Source organism: Girardinichthys multiradiatus, chromosome Y (genome assembly GCF_021462225.1).
Source record: "Girardinichthys multiradiatus isolate DD_20200921_A chromosome Y, DD_fGirMul_XY1, whole genome shotgun sequence".
In the NCBI taxonomy this organism is placed as follows: Eukaryota; Metazoa; Chordata; class Actinopteri; order Cyprinodontiformes; family Goodeidae; genus Girardinichthys; species Girardinichthys multiradiatus.
The window spans coordinates 29847622-29871627 of NC_061818.1; the positions used below are offsets into that span (position 1 = coordinate 29847622).

Sequence of the window (24006 nt, forward strand, 5' to 3'; positions counted from 1 at the left end):
AGTTTATTTCACTTGGTAGTTGGTATATTTCAGGAATTATGGGAATAAATGATCATAAAATGCTCAAATATCATGCATAATTTATTAGAATTGAAAATTATTTTCAGAAAATGTCCATTGATTGTGGTTCTGATGCCCATTTGGGCTAGGCATCTCTTGCCCATATGGGCTTGAACAAATGGGCTAGATTTTGATTTGATCAAACACATCAAACCAAAATCCACCTTAAGACTTTCATGTTGCTGTTGGATTGACTGTGGGTACAACTTCCTGTAAGATAGTGGAAGTTTCAGTAAAGTGGTTTGTTTTGACGGCAAATAATATGTAGTGAATTGTATTTTTGAAGTAACTGGTTCGAAGTTCAGCTAAATTTCCTGTTTTTGGTTTGTTTTAATAATCATACATTTACTGATTTCTCTCTTGAAAGCTCAAGCACAGTGTCTAAAAATAAAAGAGGCCTTAACTTGTTGCCTCAGCTGGTATTAGTGAAACATGCACCAAAAGTAAAATGGGGTTGTTTCCTTTGATTGATAATTCACCTTTTATTAGTACTCGCAGATAACCAATCAATACAAAAGGTCTGAAAGACCTAAATTTAAAGCAGCTGGTGAAAACCTTGTCTTAAGAGGTGCAGTGTTAAAATAAAGGGGCAGTTATGATTCAATTATCCAATTTAAAGTGTAAAAGTTTATGTTTTCATATGTTTTTGTCTATATTTGCTCTGTGAGAGACCACTTGTTTGCATGTAAAAATGCTGACTTAACAGTTGCGTACATAATTTAGTAAAGTATCGGCTGCATGTCAAGTCAAGTCAAGTCAAGTCAAGTTTATTTATACAGGTCCTTCTCAAAATATTAGCATATTGTGATAAAGTTAATTATTTTCCATAATGTCATGATGAAAATTTAACATTCATATATTTTAGATTCATTGCACACTAACTGAAATATTTCAGGTCTTTTATTGTCTTAATACGGATGATTTTGGCATACAGCTCATGAAAACCCAAAATTCCTATCTCACAAAATTAGCATATTTCATCCGACTAATAAAAGAAAAGTGTTTTTAATACAAAAAACGTCAACCTTCAAATAATCATGTACAGTTATGCACTCAATACTTGGTCGGGAATCCTTTGGCAGAAATGACTGCTTCAATGCGGCGTGGCATGGAGGCAATCAGCCTGTGGCACTGCTGAGGTCTTATGGAGGCCCAGGATGCTTCGATAGCGGCCTTTAGCTCATCCAGAGTGTTGGGTCTTGAGTCTCTCAACATTCTCTTCACAATATCCCACAGATTCTCTATGGGGTTCAGGTCAGGAGAGTTGGCAGGCCAATTGAGCACAGTGATACCATGGTCAGTAAACCATTTACCAGTGGTTTTGGCACTGTGAGCAGGTGCCAGGTCGTGCTGAAAAATGAAATCTTCATCTCCATAAAGCTTTTCAGCAGATGGAAGCATGAAGTGCTCCAAAATCTCCTGATAGCTAGCTGCATTGACCCTGCCCTTGATAAAACACAGTGGACCAACACCAGCAGCTGACACGGCACCCCAGACCATCACTGACTGTGGGTACTTGACACTGGACTTCTGGCATTTTGGCATTTCCTTCTCCCCAGTCTTCCTCCAGACTTTAGCACCTTAATTTCCGAATGACATGCAGAATTTGCTTTCATCTGAAAAAAGTACTTTGGACCACTGAGCAACAGTCCAGTGCTGCTTCTCTGTAGCCCAGGTCTGGGGAATGCGGCACCTGTAGCCCATTTCCTGCACACGCCTGTGCACGGTGGCTCTGGATGTTTCTACTCCAGACTCAGTCCACTGCTTCCGCAGGTCCCCCAAGGTCTGGAATCGGCCCTTCTCCACAATCTTCCTCAGGGTCCGGTCACCTCTTCTCGTTGTGCAGCGTTTTCTGCCACACTTTTTCCTTCCCACAGACTTCCCACTGAGGTGCCTTGATACAGCACTCTGGGAACAGCCTATTCGTTCAGAAATTTATTTCTGTGTCTTACCCTCTTGCTTGAGGGTGTCAATAGTGGCCTTCTGGACAGCAATCAGGTCGGCAGTCTTACCCATGATTGGGGTTTTGAGTGATGAACCAGGCTGGGAGTTTTAAAGGCCTCAGGAATCTTTTGCAGGTGTTTAGAGTTAACTCGTTGATTCAGATGATTAGGTTCATAGCTCGTTTAGAGACCCTTTTAATGATATGCTAATTTTGTGAGATAGGAATTTTGGGTTTTCATGAGCTGTATGCCAAAATCATCCGTATTAAGACAATAAAAGACCTGAAATATTTCAGTTAGTGTGCAATGAATCTAAAATATAGGAATGTTAAATTTTCATCATGACATTATGGAAAATAATGAACTTTATCACAATATGCTAATATTTTGAGAAGGACCTGTAAGTTTTTAATCTTGATTTAAAGCAACTTAGGGTTTCGGCGCTTTTACAGTTTTCTGGGAGTTTATTCCAGATTAGTGGAGCATAAGAACTAAAAGCTGCTTCTCCATGTTTGGTTCTGGGTATGCAGAGTAGATTTGAGCCAGAAGACCTGAGAGGTCTGGGTGGTTGATACACTGACAACAAGTCTGTTATGTATTTAGGTGCTAAGCCATTCAGTGATTTATAGGCTAACAGAAGTATTTTAAAGTCTATTCTGTGAGCTACAGGGAGCCAGTGTAGGGACTTTAGAACCGGGGTGATGTGCTCCACTTTCTTAGTTCTAGTGAGGACGCGGGCAGCAGCATTCTGGATCAACTGCAGCTGTCTGATCGACTTTTTAGGCAGACCTGTGAAGACACCATTGCAGTAATCAATTCTACTAAAGATGAATGCATGAATTAGTTTTTTAAGGTCCTGCTGAGACATTAGTCCTTTAATCCTGGAGATGTTCTTTAGGTGATAGAAGGCTGACCTTGTTACTGTCTTTATGTTCTCTGAAGGTTCAGGTCTGAGTCCATCACTACAACCAGGTTTCGAGCCTGATTGGTGGTTTCTAGCTGTATTAACTGAAGCTGTGTGCTAACTTTTAAACGCTCTTCCTTTGGTCCAAAGATTAAACGCTCTTCCTTTGGTCCAAAGATTATTACTTCAGTTTTGTTTTGATTCAGCTGAAGAAAATTTGGGCCCATCCATGGATTGATTTTTTTCTAAGCAGTTACCCAGCGCTTGAATGGGTTCATGGTCACCTGGTGACATCGTAACGTATAGCTGTGTGTCGTCTGCATAGTTATGATAACTTACGTTGTTGTTGTAAAATCTGAGTTAGGGGGAGCATGTAGATATTGTTTTCAAGGCACTCTAATAAAATGGAGTGATCAACAGTGTCGAATGCTGCACTAAGGTCCAATAATACCAGCACTGTGGTTCTTCCACAGTCTGCATTTATACGGATGTCATTGAACACCTTGACAAGAGCAGTCTCTGTACTATGGTGAGCAAGGAAGCCTGACTGGAAGACATCGATGCGAATGGTCATTGTCAGGAAGTTGTTTAACTGTTGCAACACAGCTTTTTCAGTAATCTTGCTGATGAAGGGGAGGTTTGATATAGGCCAGTAGTTCTGCAGTAGCAGCTTGTCCAAGTTGCTCTTTTTCAATAGAGGTTTGATAATTGCTGTTTTCAGGGCCTGGGGAAAAACACCTGACAAAAGGGACGTGTTTATTATTTGTGTTAAATCAGATGTTATGACCGGAAAAGCTTTCTTAAGGAAAGCTGTGGGTAAAACATCGAGACAGCAGGAAGAAGAGCTTAGTTGGTGTATGATTTTTTTTTTTTTGTAGTTTATTCGGTGAAATTGGGAAATTTTGTCGAAATCAGTTCTAGTTGGAGACAAGATTGGTACTGGAGTTGATGTGGATGTGCTGACTGACCCTCTGATGTTTTGGGTTTTTTCAGTAAAGAATTTAGCTAATTCATTGCAGGCCCTGGTAGAGTGGAGTTCAGATGCTATAGAGGAGAGTTTGTTAACCTGTCGACCGTGGCAAATAATGCACGAGCATTGTCTATGTTTTTGCTCATGATCTCAGAAAAGAAAGATTTCCTTGCATTTTTCAGTTGTAGGGTATATCTGTTTAGTCTTTCTTTATAGATAATATAGTGAACCTGGAATCCAGTCTTTCAGAATCAGAATCAGAAAAGCTTTATTCGCCACCTGCGTTCAGTTTTTCGACACTTCAGTTTTTCACTTTTGACTGGTGGAGCACTTCTCCACAGAAACATTTTCTTCCCAGAAACGACTTTCACTTTAATTGGAGCAATTGAATCAATGATATCCAAGATTTTAGAATGAAAGTTATCTACCAGCTCATCTACAGTGTTACAGGGCAAAGTGGAGGTAGAAGAGTAAATCTGGTTTAAGGTTTCAGCAGCACCGTCCTTAAAGATGCGTTTTCTTATCATGTCTCTTTGGCAAACTGAGTAATTGCAGATGATGCTTTCAAAAATAACAGAAAAATGGTCAGATAGGGCAACATCTTGGAAATGTTTAGACCCTTAGTGATGATCAAATCCAAAATATGTCCCTGTTTGTGCGTTTGCTGCTTAACATGTTGAGTCAAACCAAAATTTTTAAGAGTGTCACATAGATCTATTGTACTTCTGTCTTCAGAATTGTCCATGTGAATGTTGAACACTCCCACAATAATTAAACAGTCATAATCAACACATATCACAGATAAAAGCTAATTAAAATCACTGATAAAGTTTGTTTTGGTCTTAGGAGGCCTGTAAATATTCAAGAACATGGTTCTCTTTACCTGGAGAGCCAAATATTCAAAAGAGTCAAATTTGCCCAGAAATACTTTTTACACTTTAGTAAATCTTTAAACAAAGTGGCCTCCCCTCCACCTTTTCTTTGCTGTCTGCTCTCACAAAGAAAATTGTAGTTCGGAGGCATCGACTCTATCAGAATGGGAGCTTCATTAAATTCATGTAACCATGTTTCTGTTAAAATCATAACATCAAGATCGTGGTCAGTAATGAAGTCATTAATTAAAAATGATTTTCCTGACAGAGATCTAATGTTCAATAAATCCAGTTTATATGACTTAGTTGTTGGGGGGGGCACCTCTCCTGTGGATTTCGACAGGGAGACCTTTTGTGATGGCCTCTCTTTTTCAGCCAACTGGTTGGTTGTTTCTGCTGGAGCTGTTGGAGGCAGCGTTATCATTGTTGTTGAAGAGGTAACAGATAAGTGGTGGATTGTAACAATGAGGATTTGCTGCGTTAGGTATCTTACAGTTTGTAGGTTAAGATGGCTTGCCGGAGGAATAAGGTTCCAAGTCGGGTAAGCTTGGTAATCCTGGTTACGTAGATTTAATTGATCCTTCTCAAGGATCAGAACTTAGGTTCGGTGCTTCCTTTCAGACGGAGTCCAGAGGTGCCGCTCGCTGGAGGGTGGACAGAGTTTGCTCGGAGGAAGCTGATGGTATGGAGTCCGGTTGCTGCCAGCAGAACTTGACTGGGAATCCAAACTTGAAATCTTGACATGGAAGGCGAAGTCAGGTAGGTCCTCCAAAGGAGCTTGAGCTGTGTCCAAAACTGAACCTGGAAATAAGTAAGGGCAAAACTGATAAGTCTAGGCTTAGCAAAAACATGAAAGTCTCAAACTTGGCCAGTTGAATGTTACCACTGAGGCAAAACACTCAGGCGTCGAAGTGCTGGCAGCATGCTCCTTTTAAACCTCCCAGCTGATCACGGAGATGGGAAACACCTGTCCTACCCAACAGAGCACAAGCGGCACCTAGGGGTGAAGCGTAGCTAATAGCAGGCACAAAATAAAGTCAGCAACTCCAGAACCCGACAAAAAAACGTTGGTATTGGTATTGTAACCCTTGATTCTATATGTATAGGCACAGTCATCTAAGGCTATTGCTAGAGGGTTTATCCCTTCGTATGTGCACGAGCACGAGCGCTGAAAACTTTAGTCCACGTCCATGTATTGTGGGCCTCACCCTGGTCTATATAAACTGGCTCAGACCAGGTAATTGGTTACCAAATAGGATTTTTTCTTCAGCCATTTAGGAACCAGTGAGGCCCAGAGCTTAAAGGGTTGCGTCTATACTCATAGAATCTGGGGTTATAAAACGATACCAGAGTTCTATTTGGTATAGGCTTTGCCCTTTAAGGCCTTCGCTAGTGGGTTTAAGGTGAAAAAGGATGTGAAAGCTCTGAGCTTCTCTGGAGAATCCAGTCCAGAAGAAGTATAGTATAACCAGTGTGAAAGGCGCTGAGCAGAGTGCGGCTGTCCTGTAGAGTTCTCTGTAATGCACAAACAGACATTGGGTGCGGCACAATGTAGCCATGCAAACGTTGATTTGGGGCTTAGTTCCTCTTTAACAGCTGAGCCCCTTGTCAGTGTATATAAGCTGCTGCAACTCTGTTGTGTGCGTGGATCAGAACATGATCTGGCAGCAGAGTAGCAAAGTGCTATGTCACCTTCCACTCTGTGAGGAGCTCCAGCACATTTATGTGTGATCTGGCCACTTTCCTCCACCATCTGGGATAAACATGCCCCCACCATCCTGACAGTAACATGTCTGTGACCACTGGGATGTGTGACACAGGTCTGCTGAGGGAAACTCTGTCTGACAGAATATGGGGTTTTTCCCACTGGGCTAGGTCGGCTCCCTCTGAAGGAGGGACAGAAATCATCTGCCTCTTCTGTTACACAGGATCTATGCGCAGGAGGGTGAACCATCATTGAAGGCATCTCATATGACCTTTGCTATGATGTCAGACAGCGCACTAACAACTGCACCCATCCCCAGAAGTGGGTCAGTTGCCGACATTGGGAGGCCCAAATATAGGCTGATGGTGCACCTAACTCCAGGTCCTCTGGAGGGGAGCAGAGGTGCTACCAGTTCCTGCCTCAGAGATTGAATCATCCAATTCCCGCCTAGCATCGAATATATCTTCATCTAGCGGGCTGCTATGGGAAATTCTCCTTCTAGTGGAGAGAAGAACGCGAACAGCAGGAGGGCTGCAGGGATAGGGTTAGACCCATGTGGTAAGGTCCCAGATGGCATTCAGATCATAATTCATGATTTAGCCTGTCCGACATGCCGGGCAAAAGCGGATGGCTCTGCTGCTAGCCATTCTTCTTGCTCTTGAGAACTTTATAAGAATCATTGCTCTCAGCTGAAACTGAAGAAAAAATGGGAACTGATTACCTGGTCTGAGCGCAATTTATACAGACTAGGGTGAGGCCAGTGGCGGACTGGCCATCAGGAGCACCAGGACGTTTTCCGGTGGCCTGGTCCACTCAGCAACCACTGAGGGGCGGGACCAATGGTTCAGTTCGGGTTGGGCTTAACAAACAATGCATGCCATATATTAAGTAGAACTACTTCAATTGGTTTTCAAAGCAGTTGTGAAACATCCCAAAGGCAAGTACAAATTGATGCATATTGGTTCAAAATGTGGCGGATGGCTGTTATCGTACTTTGCACCGAAAATATCCAAAACTGCAAAAAGAAAGGGAAGAGTGACCTGCATCTGTTTGGAACTCCTTAAGTTTTTATTTTCCTTTGATCACTTCTGTTCATTTAGTTTCTGGTTGTCTGTTTTTATAAATTGATTTCATTCTTTGAAGTTCAAACGATTTTGCAGTACTTACCTTGTATAGAAATTTTTCAAGTGTTGTTCAATTGTGTTCAATGTTGTCATATAAGTTTTGACAAAAACCTTTTTTATTGTATCTTTATGTAATTGTACATCTGATTGCATTAAAAATCAAAATCGGATAGCAACTTACTAAGTATTATGTAATTGAGTCATGTTCACAATACCCCACAACAAAAACTCAATGAAATGGTTATTTTATATATCATGCTTGAAATTCAATGTTGCTTTTGACATATGTTGACCTTTTGAAGTAATCTGTCTCAGCAATAGCATAGTCTCACTCAGAAATAATTGAAAAATCCAGCCTTTAATTTGCAAAAATATTTAGCTGGAGAAGGAAACATCCAAATACAAGAAATATTTGCTTTTAACATCACTAATGTCACATTTATTCAGAAACTTAACAAGTACTAAAGAGTTGGTGCTTGTGGCCTATCCAGATGTTCATTTCTTTACTGCATGTTGACCTCTGTGATGATGTTGCAGATAATTTTTTTTTCCTGAATATTTTATTAGACTGTTTTGTGTACCAGCTACACATTAAGAGTGATTAACTTATATTTCTTTTTCAATGAGTTTGGTGGTATATCTTTATTTTGTTCTTACAGATGTTAATCAAAATCAGCATCAGCACTTACCTTTAGATGACTTTTTCTCAACATTTCCGATAGTTGTGAGCCCTTTAATTTCTTTCTGCATCATTCCTACTCACCAGGAGCCCTTTGGTATCATCTGCATCTTCTAAGTCATTTGCTGGAGTGAGTTTTTGATTTGTGGTTGTTGCAAAGAAGTTTACAAAACAAACAAATGAAAAAAACTAATTCTGAAATAATCATCAGTATGTAACTCCAAATTGAAATTCTAAGCTTTCTTGCACTGTGAATTAGGAGCTAAAGACACTGAAGGAAGCTTTTGCATATGCTATACATGTCATCCAGGCATATTTTTTATGGATGTGAACTGTTTTGACATAATTATAAAAAATTTGCATAATTTGAGTAAAGAAAAATCATCAAAATGTAGGTGTGCTCCTATCAAATGTAAAACTTTAGATAATGTTCTTTAGATGTCATGTGTGATGTAAAGATAAGTAAATTTTCATTTTACTATGAAATTTTTCCCTTAGGTGATAGTTAAAAAGTATTTAAAATATTTCTGGATTTTTAAGCCAATTTAATTTCAACTGTGTTTAGGTTTGTATCTTAATTATGTTCATTTCTATGTTTGAAGTGAAGGAGTGTGTAAAAAACTAACAAAAATCAAAGAAATCAAGCGACAAGCTTGAACACCATTCAGAACACCAATCTGAGGCAATAATGCATATTACAATGGTCATCCTAGTTTAAAGCTGTGAAAGCAAAGTCTCCAAATTGAACATATATCCATAAGTTCAAGGTTTATATGGTGGCTTGTCCAGGAAGGAGAAGCACCTTTCTTTGCAGGAGCAATAAGACCTAATGGAGGGCACCTTACCCAGTGATTTAAAAGCATTATGCAGGAAGCAAAATCTGCCTGTAATTTGCCACAGTGGCAAATAATTCTATTTTTATATACTGCTCAAAAAAAGGGAACACTTAAACAACACAATATAACTCCAAGTAGATCAAACTTCTGTGAAATCAAACTGTCCACTTAGGAAGCAACACTGATTGACAATCAATTTCACAGCTGTTGTGTAAATAGAATAGACAACAGGGGGAAATCTTTGGCGATTAGCAAGACACACTCAATAAAGGAGTGGTTCTGCAGGTGGGGACCACAGACCACTTCTCAGTACCTATGCTTTCTGGCTGACTCTACAACCCACACAAGTGGCTCAGGTAGTGCAGCTCATCCAGGATGTCACATCAATGCGAGCTGTGGCAAGAAGGTTTGCTGTGTCTGTCAGCGTAGTGTCCAGAGCTTGGAGGCGCTACCAGGAGACAGGCCAGTACACCAGGAGACGTGGAGGAGGCCGTAGGAGGGCAACAACCCAGCAGCAGGACCGCTACCTCCACATTTGTGTAAGGAGGAAAAGGAGGAGGACTGCCAGAGCCCTACAAAATGACCTCCAGCAGGCCACAAATGTTGATGTGTCTGCACAAACGGTTAGAAATCGACTCCATGAGGTTGGTATGAGGGCTCGATGTCCACAAATGGGGGTTGTGCTCACAACCCAACACCGTGCAGGACGCTTGGCATTTGCCAGATAACACCAGGATTGGCAAATTCGCCACTGGCGCCCTGTGCTCTTCACAGATGAAAGCAGGTTCATACTGAGCACATGTGACAGACATGACCGAGTCTGGAGACACCGTGGACAGCGATCTGCTGCCTGCAACATCCTTCAGCATGACCGGTGTGGCAGTGGGTCAGTAATGGTGTGGGGTGGTATTTCTTTGGGGGGCCGCATGGCCCTCCATGTGCTCGCCAGAGGTAGCCTGACTGCCATTAGGTACCGAGATGAGATCCTCAGACCCCTTGTGAGACCATATGCTGGTGCGGTTGGCCCTGGGTTCCTCCTAATGCAGGACAATGCTAACCTCATGTGGCTGGAGTGTGTCAGCAGTTCCTGCAAGATGAAGACATTGAAGCCATGGACTGGTCCGCCCGTTCCCCAGACCTGAATCCGATTGAACACATCTGGGACATCATGTTTCGCTCCATCCACCAACGTCACGTTGCACCACAGACTTGTCCAGGAGTTGGCAGATGCTTTAGTCCAGGTCTGGGAGGAGATCCCTCAGGAGACCATCTGTCGTCTCATCAGGAGCATGCCCAGGCGCTGTAGGGAGGTCATACAGGCACATGGAGGTCACACACAATACTGAGCCTCATTTTGACTTGTTTTAAGGACATTACATCAAAGTTGGATCAGCCTGTAGTTGTCATGATTCCAGCCCTTCAGCTCACCTTGACTGTGCTGATTACTCATTGCCTTCACCTGCACTGGGTTGCTCTTATTTAATCAGCTGCTTGTCACCAGCTCAGTGCGAGATCGTCTGTTGCCTCTGTCACAGCTTTCAAGCCTTGATTCATGTTTCAAGAGAGTTTTTTCTGGTTATCGGATCCTGCCTGTTTTTTGACCACAGATTTCTGCCTTGTCCTTCTGCTGTTCGGAAAAGTCCTGACCTCACGTTGCTGAAACCTGCCTGTCTCTGACTCTGTCTCTGGATTACTGGACTATCCCTGCCTGAAACCCTCCAGTGCTTACCTTGGATTGTCTCCCGCTTCTGCATCTGGTTGGTGGAAATATTCTCTGTCTCCTGTTTGTTCCTGGAACCCCCAAGACCTCCTGTTGTCCACTTCCCCTTCCTCCCCGGCTGGATTTCAATTCCCTGATAAACCTCCATTCCTGTCCTTCCTGTCTGACCGCTTCAGTGGAACCTCTTCTACCCAATTATTATTATTATTTTTTATATTAAAACTTTTGGTTAACCATTCTCTTGTCTGGCTGCGTTTTGGGTTCTGGTTGAGTTGCATCATCGTTACAGTACGATCTCGCCAGTATGAACCCACAGCCGAATCCCGATTGGTGTTCTAAAGTAGAGGGGGCTATTACTGGCCTAGAAAGAAATGTCCAGGAGCTTTTACGGGGACTTTCTTCTCTTAAAATCACCCAGGTCCAAGCTAGTTCCTCAGTTGCTCAACCACTCCCCTCTACTGTTACTCCGACGGCTAACGCAAACAACGAGCCTAAGCTTCCCCCCCCTGAGCGTTTTAATGGGGATCCTGAACAATGCAGACCTTTTTTGACCCAGTGTTCCCTGCTATTTGAACTCAAGCCCACTGCCTTTCCTTTGGAACGGGCCAAGGTGGCATATACAATCTCTCTACTGTCTGGTAAAGCTAAGCTTTGGGGAACTTCTGAGTGGGAGAATGATGCAGACTGCTGTGACTCATTTATAGAGTTTTCTGATGAAATGAAGAGGGTTTTTGATCCTATTCGATCTGAGAGAGAGGCTGCCAGGAGACTGTTCTCTCTCAGACAGGGCTCTCGACCTGTTACTGACTACATTATCAATTTCCATGCCTTGAAGTCTAGTTGTTTTTGGAATAATGAAGCCCTGTTTGATGTTTTTTACCAGGGTCTGTCAGATGATATCAAGGATGAAATTGCTACTCGTGACCCTCCCAAGACCTTCGAGGCCTTAGAAAGGCTGGCCACACGGATTGACCAGCGCCTTCGTGAACGTAAGAGGGAGAGGTCATCATCTAACTATCAAAGACGAGTCTCAACCGTCCAGGTCAGTTCAAGCACTATGCCCCAAGTCTTCACTCCTCCTCCTGTTAACACTGAGGAGCCCATGCAACTGGGCAGGACCAGACTCTCCACTGAAGAGAGGGATAGGAGATTCAGGAATCAACTATGTTTTTATTGTGGAGAGAGGAATCATCGGGCCTTTAACTGTCCGTTAAAAGGGCAGGCTCAGTAAAGTTCGGGAGGTCTTTGCTGAGCCCTATCCTCAGGTCTCAGAACCCTCCCCATAATCGGTGCACCATCAGATTTCCCGACTCTCCTGAAAATAAGGAGGTACCTGTTTTCATTGACTCTGGGGCTGATGCTAACTTTATTGATGTCAGCCTAGCTCATAAGCTTGCACTGGAGTTGGAACTTCTAGAGAGACCACGTGAGATTTTTGCTATTGATGGGCATCTCATTGATCAAGTAACTCGCTGCACTAAGCCTGTTTCTGTACTCATTTCAGGAAACCACCACGACAGGATCATGTTTCTGCTAACCAGGTCTCCGGAGATTCCTGTGATTCTGGGACACCCCTGGCTCGTCAAACACAGTCCAGTCATCAACTGGCTCACTGGTGAGGTTCAGTCTTGGGGGCCATCATGCTCTACTAATTGTTTGAGGGAAACCCCTATCATGACATCTCCCCGTGAGATCAACCTTGTTTATCCAGACTTGTCTAAGGTCCCTAAGATTTATTATGATTTGTGTGCGGTATTTAACAAATCTAAGGCCACTTCTCTACCACCCCATAGAGAGTACGACTGTGCCATTGACCTTCTCCCTGGTACTACCCCTCCTCGAGGCAGAATCTATTCCATTACAGGTCCTGAGAGAGTGGCAATGGAGGAATACATTTCTGACGCCCTCAAGGCAGGACTTATCAGAAAGTCTTCTTCTCCTGCAGGTGCAGGATTCTTCTTTGTTGGCAAGAAGGATGGTTCACTTAGACCATGCATCGATTATCGAGGTCTAAACGAAATTACAGTTAAGAACAGATACCCTCTACCTCTCATGACTTCTGCTTTTGAGCTCCTTCAAGGTAGTACTGTCTTCACCAAACTGGATCTGCGTAATGCCTACCATCTGGTCCGCATAAGAGAAGGAGACGAATGGAAGACAGCTTTTAACACCCCTTCAGGTCATTATGAATACTTGGTCATGCCTTTCGGGCTCACCAATGCCCCAGCCGTCTTCCAGGCATTGATTAATGATGTTTTAAGGGACATGCTAAACAGATTTGTTTTTGTATACCTTGATGACATCTTAATTTTGTCAAAGGATCTTTCTACCCATATCAAACATGTTCGTGAGGTTCTTCTCAGGCTTCTCCAAAATAAACTATTTGTTAAGGCTGAGAAATGTTCATTCCATCAATCATCTGTATCCTTTCTGGGCTTTGTCATAGCTCCTGGCAGAATTCACATGGACCCCTCAAAGGTGGCTGCAGTCCTGGAGTGGCCTGACCCATCCAGTTTGAAGGAACTTCAACGTTTTCTTGGGTTTGCCAATTTTTACCGCCGTTTTATCAAGGGTTATAGTTCTGTGGCCGCCCCTCTTTATCAACTCACTTCTATAAAGACTCAGTTCAAATGGTCCTCAGAAGCCAAACAGGCCTTTGACAAACTAAAACGTCTCTTTACCTCAGCTCCTATTCTGCGTTTTCCAGATTCATCGAACCCTTTTGTTGTGGAGGTTGATGCCTCAGAGACTGGGGTTGGCGCTGTCCTGTCGCAAAGGTTTTCAGACGATGCTAGGTTACATCCTTGTGCTTTTTTTTCTCGCCGGCTTTCGACCTCCGAGAGAAACTATGATGTTGGGAACAAAGAACTATTGGCTATCAAACTAGCGTTAGAGGAATGGAGGCACTGGCTTTAGGGATCCACACATCCTTTTACTGTGTGGACAGACCATAAGAACCTGGAATATCTCAAATCTGCCAAGAGACTTAACCCACGCCAGGCTAGATGGTCACTATTTTTTAGTAGATTTAACTTCACCCTAGCCTATCGACCTGGCAGCAAGAACATCAAGCCTGATGCACTTTCTAGACTTCATCAGTTTTCTGTCTGTCCTTCTGATTCTGTTGATCACGACTACATCCTTTCCCCCAAGACCAGGCTAGCTCTTACCAGTATCGAAAGCCTGCTCAAGAGGAGTCATCAGAGAGAACCACCTCCTGTTCAGTGTCCTAAGGGACTTCTGTATGTTCCTGAGGAATGGTGTCTAAAGTCCTTCAGTTCTGTCATGGCTCTAAACTTTTCTGTCACCCAGGTATTACTAGGACCCTGGCAGTGGTCCAGTCAGGTTTCTGGTGGCCCACACTCAGAAAGGACACGCGAGAGTTTGTGTCAGCATGTACCACCTGCTCCAGAGCTAAGCCCTCAAGACGCCCTCCAGCCGGTCTACTAAGGCCTCTTCCTATTCCACACCGACCATGGTCCCACATCTCTATAGATTTTGTCACCGGCCTACCTCCTTCTCATGGTAACACTGTACTCCTCACTGTGGTTGACAGATTTTCCAAGATGACCCACCTCATTCCTCTCCGCAAGTTACCCTCAGCTCCTGTACTCGCTGATGTAATAACCCGAGAGGTGTTTAGACTTCATGGCATTCCCCGTAACATCGTTTCAGATAGAGGACCTCAGTTCATTTCCCGTTTCTGGGGTGAGTTTTGCACCCTTCTTGGCATTGACGTCAGCCTTTCTTCAGGTTTCCATCCTCAGATGGACGGCCAGACAGAAAGGATGAATCAGGAAGTTGAGACCAAATTACGCATCCTATGCATGGATGCTCCCAGTCGCTGGTCACAGAATTTACCATGGGTGGAGTACGCCATCAATGGATTACCATCAAGTGCCACAGGTCTGTCACTATTTCATGTTGTTTATGGCTATCAACCGCCTATTCTCTCTATTCAGGAAGGGGTTACCCAGGTTCCTGCTGCCCATTTAACAGCACGTCGTTGTCTCAGAGTCTGGAGAAAGGCCAGAGCATCTCTCTGCAAGACCTCAGCTGTCTATGCCCGTAATGCCAACCGTCACAGATCCCAAGCTCCAAGATACCTGGTGGGTCAGAAGGTCTGGTTATCCACTAAGGATTTACCCATCAAGGTAGAGAATCGCAAGTTGGCACCCCGTTTTGTGGGTCCTTTTCCTATTGCCAAGGTCATTAACCCACTGGCTGTGCGTCTCAGTCTACCTTCTTCATTACGTGTGCACCCCACTTTCCATGTCTCCAAGGTCAAACCTGTAAGGTCATCCAGGTTTTGCCCTCCTTCCAGACCCCCTCCACCCCCCCGACTCATAGATGGAGCCCCTGTCTTCACTGTAAAATGCTTGCTACGTTCCCGACGTTGGGGCCGTGGCATCCAATACCTGGTGGACTGGAAGGGCTATGGTCCTGAGGAGAGGTCTTGGATACCTTCTCGCCTGATCCTGGATAAGGGCCTTATCCGCGATTTTCATCGCCGACATCCGGACCAGCCCAGAGGGGCGTCAAGGGCCGCCCCTTGAGGAGGGGGTGATGTCATGATTCCAGCCCTTCAGCTCACCTTGACTGTGCTGATTACTCATTGCCTTCACCTGCACTGGGTTGCTCCTATTTAATCAGCTGCTCGTCACCAGCTCAGTGCGAGATCGTCTGTTGCCTCTGTCACAGCTTTCAAGCCTTGATTCATGTTTCAAGAGAGTTTTTTCTGGTTATCTGATCCTGCCTGTTTTTTGACCACAGATTTCTGCCTTGTCCTTCTGCTGTTCGGAAAAGTCCTGACCTCACGTTGCTGAAACCTGCCTGTCTCTGACTGTGTCTCTGGATTACTGGACTATCCCTGCCTGAAACCCTCCAGTGCTTACCTTGGATTGTCTCCCGCTTCTGCATCTGGTTGGTGGAAATATTCTCTGTCTCCTGTTTGTTCCTGGAACCCCCAAGACCTCCTGTTGTCCACTTCCCCTTCCTCCCCAGCTGGATTTCAATTCCCTGATAAACCTCCATTCCTGTCCTTCCTGTCTGACCGCTTCAGTGGAACCTCTTCTAACCAATTATTATTATTATTTTTTATATTAAAACTTTTGGTTAACCATTCTCTTGTCTGGGTGCGTTTTGGGTTCTGGTTGAGTTGCATCATCGTTACAGTAGTGTGTTTTTCCACTTTAATTTTGTGTGTGACAGCAAGTCCAGGTCTCCATTGGTTAATACATTTGATTTCCATTGATGATTTTTGTGTGATTTTGTTGTCAGCACATTCAACTTTGTACAGAACAAAGTATTCAATGAGAATATTTCATTCATTCAGATCTAGGATGTGTTATTTGAGTGTTCCTTTTATTTTTTTGAGCAGTATATTTTTATAAAATCCTGGCTACATTCAGGCACTACACTTTATATTTGTGAGCTGTGCAGTAGTTGTGGCAGTAAATGAAAGCAGCTGAAATTCTCACTTTCGTATCTATCGGACTTTTACAGTGCAGATTTGAACTGGGTTCAAATCCTAGCTTGGGGTCTTTCTGCATGGAGTTTGCATGGTCTTCCTGTACACATGTGGATTTTTTTCCAGAAACTCTGGCTTCCTCCCATAGTCCCAAAACATCACTGTTGATTAATTGAGCTCTATAAATTTCCCTCAGTTGTACGTATGTGAGTGTGTGTGTGTGTGTGTGTGTGTGTGTGTGTGTATATGGTTATTTGTCCTGTGTGTCTCTGCGTTGCCCTGTGATAGATTGGAGACCACTCCAGGGTGTTGTCCAATGACCGTTGGAAACAGACCCGAGCAAAACATAGATGATGGATGAATGGGTTTACAGTGCCTTGACAAATGTAATCATACCCCTTGGACTTTTTGTTATAAGCATAAACTTCAGTGTATTGTATTGGAATTTACTGTCACAGAAGTATACAAAGCTGATAATTGTAGAACAAAAATGTTTGATAATTGCTAAAAAGTTCAAAGGGGATGAATAATTTTGCAAGGCAACTAAACTGCACTACAGTAATACAGCTGCCAAAAAAGTATTCACAGAATATAGTATGTGATGTCACTCAAACTGTCTACAATATTTAGGTAGTGCTCTAATTGTGTCTAACAGAAACATGAACTAAAATGTTACTTCAAACTAATGCTATAAATGTAGTGGATGAGACAGGAGTTATACACTCAGACAGCAGCTGCAGTCAGACACTGTCCTTCATTTGGCTCAGACACTATGATAAAAAAACAAAACAAAAACAGCTGCTACTGTTGCTGATTATCGTGTGTAAAACCATCCAGCGGGAATGTTTGGAGGGTGTGGGTGTTTCTTTAATGGAATAACATGATACACAAATATCAGCAAATGTTTTGTACCAACTGAGGAGACATAAAAAGTAAAATCTATGGCTATGACATTCTCTTAAACTTCATGTCTCTGGACAACCGGCTCCTGCAGTCACCTTAATGGCCTGTTTGTTCACTCCACTTGAGTAATCCATACATGTGGCATGTGTTGAATCCATGTTCCTCTGCCTTGTGTTGTTTTTGAAGTCAAGAATGTTCAATTGATTAATAATTCTGTGTCAGGAAATGTTTTGAACAAAGAAAGTTTTTTTTCTTCACCTAATTACTTTCACATGTCTCATTCAGTTTGCCTATAAAGCAGGATCTTTTGGGAAAGTTAAAGTGCTGACTTAATCTTTATTTGTGTTGCTTATAGGCAGCTACACATTGAGTTAAAAGGTACTTAATTATATGCAAAACCATCAACTTCTGTTTTAAAACAACGAGCAGCCATGCTCTGTGATTTGAGAGGACACATCATCTTCCATCAGTAGTAGTGCATTTTATCATAGCCTACCTCCAAAGGTTATAATTGTTTCAGAAAAGGGACTTTTAAGATCATCTCTGCTATGAAAACTGCCTAATGACTATTTATGAATCATTTATTTGAAAAAAGACGTTTTGAGGCTCTCTGGGACGGAAACATGATAAAATATACGCTATTTATTATGGTGTTAAGTTATATCGCAACTACTAGGTAATATATATATATATATATATATATATACAGTACTGGGCAAAGGTTTTGGGCAGGTGTGAAAAGTGTGGTAAAGAAAGGATGCTTTCAGAAATATAAATAATGATTGTTTATTTTTATCAATTTACTAAATGCTAAGTGAGCAAATCCACACATACAGCCAAAGTCATTAAGAACTATCTTAGAAGAACAAGACTTACTGAAATTGAGGGTTTGGACCCCACAGAGCCCTGATTTCAACATCATTGAGTGTGTCTGGAATTACATGAAGAGACCGAAGGATGTGAGAGAGCCTACATCCACAGAGGATCTGCAGTTAGTTCTGCAAGATGTTTGGAACAACCTACCAACCGAGTTCCTTGAAAAACTGTCGAGTGTACTTAGAAGAATCGATGCTGTTTTGAAGACAAAGGGTGGTCACACCAAATATTGATTTGATTTAGAGGTCTCTTCTGTTCATTCACTGCATTTTGTTGATTGATGAAAATAAAACAAATGATCAACACTTCCATTTTTGAAAGTATTGTTCATGTATGTATATATATATATATATATATATATATATATATATATATATATATATATATATATATATATATATATGCTATCAGTTTCAATATGCTCTGAGGCAAAATGAGGCCGTCCTGTTTTCTAGATTTTATTTTTTCTATATATTTGAGTCTCCAATAACAACAGTTATTCATTTACATCTACGTCAAGTATGGCAAGGAGTTTAACCCATTAAAGTTTTTCCTTTTGTGAATAAACCCTTGTTAGTGAAGCTTTCTATCAGTAGGGGGCAGCAAGCTACTTTATCAATTTTGTAAAACCAAAAGAGGTAAAAGAGGTACCAAAAGAGGCAAATTCAGCTCTAGGTAATGTGAAAACATTAAACATTGACATGTCTGAACTGAATTTAGCTTGTGTTTTTCTGTCTTTCAGGAAGAACTGGACTGCACAGATAAACCTTTACAGCAATATTCTGCTCTAGTCAGACCTTTCCAGTTGTGGGAATTTAGACTGGCTTTATTATTACTCCTAGACCGTGCATTGAATAACCTTACAATGGAATCGACAGTGAAAGGTTTCAGAGCTGGAGGATGCATGAGGATGACAATCAGACTCAAGGTAAAACCACTGATTCACACCATTTTCTCCATACTTCATTATGGGGACATTTAATCAAACTGTAAACACACAAAAAACCCACTGAGTTATACTGGTAAAACATTTATCTCTCTTTTGAGAAAATATTCTTTAAAGTTGACTTGGTGCTGCACTGTTTGACTCTTGAGATGTTTTTTCTGCCTTACCTCCTCTTTAAATGACGCTTAACGTCTTACCACTAGTCAGACGGCTGTAGTAATGGAATAGCCGAACAGTTCCTATTGCTAATACAAATATTTGAAATCCTGTGCACTGCTCACAGTGTAGCACACTTCCAGGTGTGAGCAGGCTGTCAGTTGGTGTGATGAGATGGAGTGTGAAATGTGCATTCCTTTTCATGCTGCTCTTCGATCCACTGAATAATGTGATCTGAGACGTTTTTTATGTTTTAGTGATGTACCATCGGTTTTTCATGTAGGATTCAGTAAAACGATTTGACTGCCTGGTATCAAAGAACAGAAACAGCCCTCTAATCCTGCATTTGTTCTTTTGGTCTTTGTGCTATGAAGCCATTGCAGTAATGACAGGATCTGGTGCATTTAAAAGGTCTGGAAACATTGTAAGATGTGCTGGTGAACTAAAACATATGTTCATATTGTGCCTTGTTGTAAAGCTGGTAATTATCTAAACCAGTTATTGTCGTTCTGTGTGATTTTTTTCTCATTTAGATGCCCAGACATCTATCTAAAATTGCATATGATTCAATGTGTCAAAAGACATCTGTCACAACTTAGAGCCATTTTCAAAATAAATCAGTCTCTTTTCGGTTATAACACAACATAGAATATAGAATATACATATAATATGTTCTTACTTTTTTGGATAAGCTGAGCAGCAAGCAGAAATGCCATTTAGAAAATCCAAGAACATTTTTGGTGACCTTATCTATTACTGACCAGTCACACATTGGAAAATGAAATGTAATCTTTTGTTAAGTTAAATCTATGAGACTGTTCTGATTTTAAAGTTTTTGCATGACTTGATGAGTTTCCAAAGTTATATTTCCTTGTTTTAAAAAGTATGACAAAGGCAGCTTGATTACTCAACATAACAGGAAAAGAACACCACCATAGGAAGCTGATTGAAGGGATCAAAGCACCGTTGAAAGATGTAATCGGTGAAGTCATCTGGTGCAGGCTGTGGCTGGAATGAAAATCTGGAGATTTGAATGCCTCTAAAACAAACTGCCGCCCAACCTGTTTTGTCAAAAACATATTTTTAAGTTAGTGTTCCATTTGCAACATTAAAATGGCAAGGATTCACATTACTTATTAAAATGTCTCAACATATTAAGTAATTGATATTTTGCATTGCAGAAAAACATAAAGACTCGTTACAGCCACTCATATTTTTCAAATATTAAAGATAGATTCAAGTCATTGTCAATTCATAGCACAAGTTCACAAGAAATAACAGCTCAAGTAACTTTACAAGAGAGACAGGATTATTTCATAACATTACATTGTTGTGTACGTTTTTCATTCCTGTTAGCAACACAACTTACTGTGGCTTACTGCTAAAGTTTTGGCCAAACCGTGTTTAATTTGCCTACAAAACCTCCAAACAGTCTGTTAGTTGATATGTACAAGTTCTAATATGCCAAACGTTTTTGTATTTTTTATAACCGTTAATTAAAGATTAAACTATAATATCTCATTTGAAAAAAAAAAGCAAACTGAATGTATTTTTGCTTCAAGGCAGAATGCCCTCTGTTGTTTTAAACAGTAAAAATATTTTATTCTAGATTTATTTATTTTGGCTACAAAAAGACAAAGACACAGACGTTTGTAAATAATTTGAGCCATTTTTCTGTATTTTGAGTCATAACTTTACATAGGTTTCATTGTTAATTAAGAGGCATAGATTCAGCTTAGTAATAGTTTCAGCTTTAAAATGCTGTAGCTGTCCTGTTTTTTGCCTACATTCATGAGCTTAGCATTATTAGAAAAATATTTGAATGCCCATTTGTTCTGACATACAACCTTCTTGGAACTTTTGCCAACATACCTACCATCACAGATTACAATCTCTAGCATCAGAAAGTCATGAGGGAATTCTGATAAAAGATTGTGTATTTTTGTTTCATTGCTTGTAATGTTGGGTCCAGAGTTTGTTGGGTTTGAAGTAGAACCAAAAACCTGTCTATGGCTTGACTTCTGTCCTTAACACATAAAGAAGAAGCATTTTAATCCTTAACATTTGTAGTTGTAAATCTTATTTTAATAATATTTGAAAAATATTTTCAATAGCTCTTTTTGTACAGTATTGATTGTGTTTTTATTAATGTAGAAATGCCAGTTTTAATGGCAGAGAAGGAGAGAGAGAGAGAAGCAGATCATTTCAGAGGCAGTTTGTGCAGCGAACAGGCGAGGCGCTGTGCATGCTCTGCTGTGCAGCCTCAGCTCCGCGCAGACACTGAGACAGCCATGGAGAGGAGAGCGGACTGTCCTCTTTGTTGTTGGTAAAGTCCTACGCGTCCTAACCATGAAACTGTCAGCAGTCACTGGTGTCGCTCCAGCTGCCCGATGCGCACGTACGCGGCCGGAGGATCTCCACCGGTTAAGTATCTGTCACTTTTCTCTCTGTCAGAAATTGGAAATTGCGGTAGTCAGTGGAAATAAACCCATCGCTTTGCAGCTTGTAATATAAACCGGTTCAGAAATCTGTGTGGGATTCCCGGTGTGCGTATTTATTTTATCGGCGGGGGTGGGGGCAGTCACGGGCAGCGTGTTGCGCGGTGAGTTTGGCGGCTGTTTGCGGACACGGCGCAGATATTAATAGTGTGACAAAGTTGTTGCACTTGTCGGTGGGCTGCTAAAAGGCCTGGGTCTCTCTCTCTCTCTCTCTCTCTCTGTATGTATGTATGGAGTTTGTTCTGGCTACCCTCCCCCACTCTCCGCTGCTGTTCCTGCTCATTCTGGAGAGGCCAAGACGTGAACGTGATAAGTGGCTCACCTCTAGATACAGTTTCTAGGGCAAAATTACATTTCTCCCTGCTCCTCTCAGGTTTGATTCACACATGCACCTGTGATCGCAGCCATTCAAACCCGGGTGCTTCAGCTTCACAGGTAGATAGATGCCATCAGAGGTGATGATTTCGTCACCATTTACCTCCAGCTGTTATTCATGCATACTGGGATTGGGATTGGTCGTTCCTGCACATCTGGCCTCATGCACGATGCACGCGCTGCACACACTTCAGGATTAGGCAGCAGCTGATTACAGAGCACCCGGTTTGGTCTTTTGTTCAATCAGGATAAATTATCTGTATATGGATTGGATTAGACAGAGAGTGGGTGTGCCCTAAAGGGAAGGGTGCTGGCAGCCAAGAAAGAAGTACTTCTCATAGAGTCACAGTGAGAGAGTGATGGTGCCAGCCTTTATGAAACCATGATAATCATCATTTCTAGTCATATAGTCAACAAGTGCTCATAGCTATAAATAGGGAAGGAATTTACTCAGAAAATGTAAGATGCAGACAAGGTTAAATGTCAAGTTTTGTTTTTCTTTTCATCAGGGTTTGGATCTGCCACCAAACTGTCAGAAAATACTGGCTTCAGCATTGATGTGTGAATTTATCCAGTCAGCTGTGGCTACATTATACCTTAAATTAAATACAGAGGCTGTATCTCGGAAGCTTAGTCATAAGCTGCTCAAGCTCCAGCCAAGAAATGCTCTATGAATACACGAGGAGCAAAATATGCCCTTGAAAAATGTGTTCTCTAAAATAATTTCAAATGCGCCCGTCTGCAGATGATTCTGCCATTAGACTTATTGCAGCAGGATTAATTAAAATCAGAACATGGAATAAGGATCAATACAGAAACCTATCATTCAAAGTCCTCCTGTTTTTTTTTTCTCACTAGGTTTTCTGTTCCTCTGCCCCCAGTGGATCAAAGACTTTCAAGGTTCTTGTGTGAAAACATTCTGAAATATTTCATTTTAAGTCTTTCTCTGGTGTGGATTATTTCCAATATATTTTGCCTGTACATACAGTAATAGATTTGTTCTATTGTTGCCTAAACAAACCTAAATGTTTCAGATCCTAATGCAAATTTTATTATTAGGCAAACATAACCTGAGTTAATACAAGATGAAGTTTGCAAATTACAATTTCATTTATGAAGATAAAACCTATCCAAACCAACCTGTCCCTATGGGAGAAAGTATTCACCCCCTTAAATCATGCATGAACTACCTTTTTGTGGAAAACTGAAATAAATTTGACTAGCCACAGATCAACAAATCACCTAACTAGTACCTGTCTGACAACATGCAGTGATCTAAATGATTTAGAATAAACATCATACCCTAATCTAAAGAAATACAAGAACAAATCAGGAACAAAGACATAAACATCTTTCAGTCTGGAATGTCACCATGTTATTTCTATTGCTGTGGGGCTCCAGCGAACCACCGTGAGAGCCAATATCCATAAATGGAAAAAATATGGAACGGTGGTGAACCTTTCCAGGAGTGGCCCTCCTACCAAAATTACTCCAGGAGGGCATTAATGACTCACCCAGGAGGTTACACTAGAACAAAAGCACTGCAGGCTTCATTTGCCTCAGCTAGGGTCTGTGTTCCAGACCCAAACAGTCAGAAAGAGAAAATAACATTCATGGGAGAGTTCCAAGGTCTCACAAAATCTGTGAGATGTTTAGGAAAATGTTTTGTGGACGAATCAGACAAAAGTGGAACCATTTGAAAGGTGTCTTTCATTACATGTTTCAGAAAACCAATAGAGCATTTCATTAAGAGAACATCATACTGCCAGTCAAACACTGTGGTTGCAGTCTGATAATCCTCGGCTATTTTGCTGCTTCAGGGAATGGATCATATGCTGTAATGGATGAAACAACAAATTATGCTATATTAGAAAATCCTGAACAAGAATGTCCAACCATCAGTTTGCTACTTTAAGCTCAAGAGCACTTAGGTTATGCAGCAGGACAGTGATCGAAGGCGCATCACCAA

General features: G+C 41.6%; 1 protein-coding gene across 3 annotated transcripts in view; it reads left to right on the top strand.

Annotated features, from left to right (window-relative positions):
* Nucleotides 1-24006, top strand: part of LOC124864934 (axin-1-like) — a 54295-nt gene that overhangs the window by 1566 nt on the left and 28723 nt on the right. For 2 of the 3 annotated variants that reach the window (XM_047359882.1, XM_047359883.1), the window contains exon 2: nt 18805-18990. The gene's annotated coding sequence lies outside the window, so the exon portion shown is untranslated. Of the gene's footprint in view, nt 1-18804; nt 18991-21419; nt 21588-24006 lie in introns of those variants that run through there. The other variant, XM_047359881.1, reaches the window with a different exon arrangement.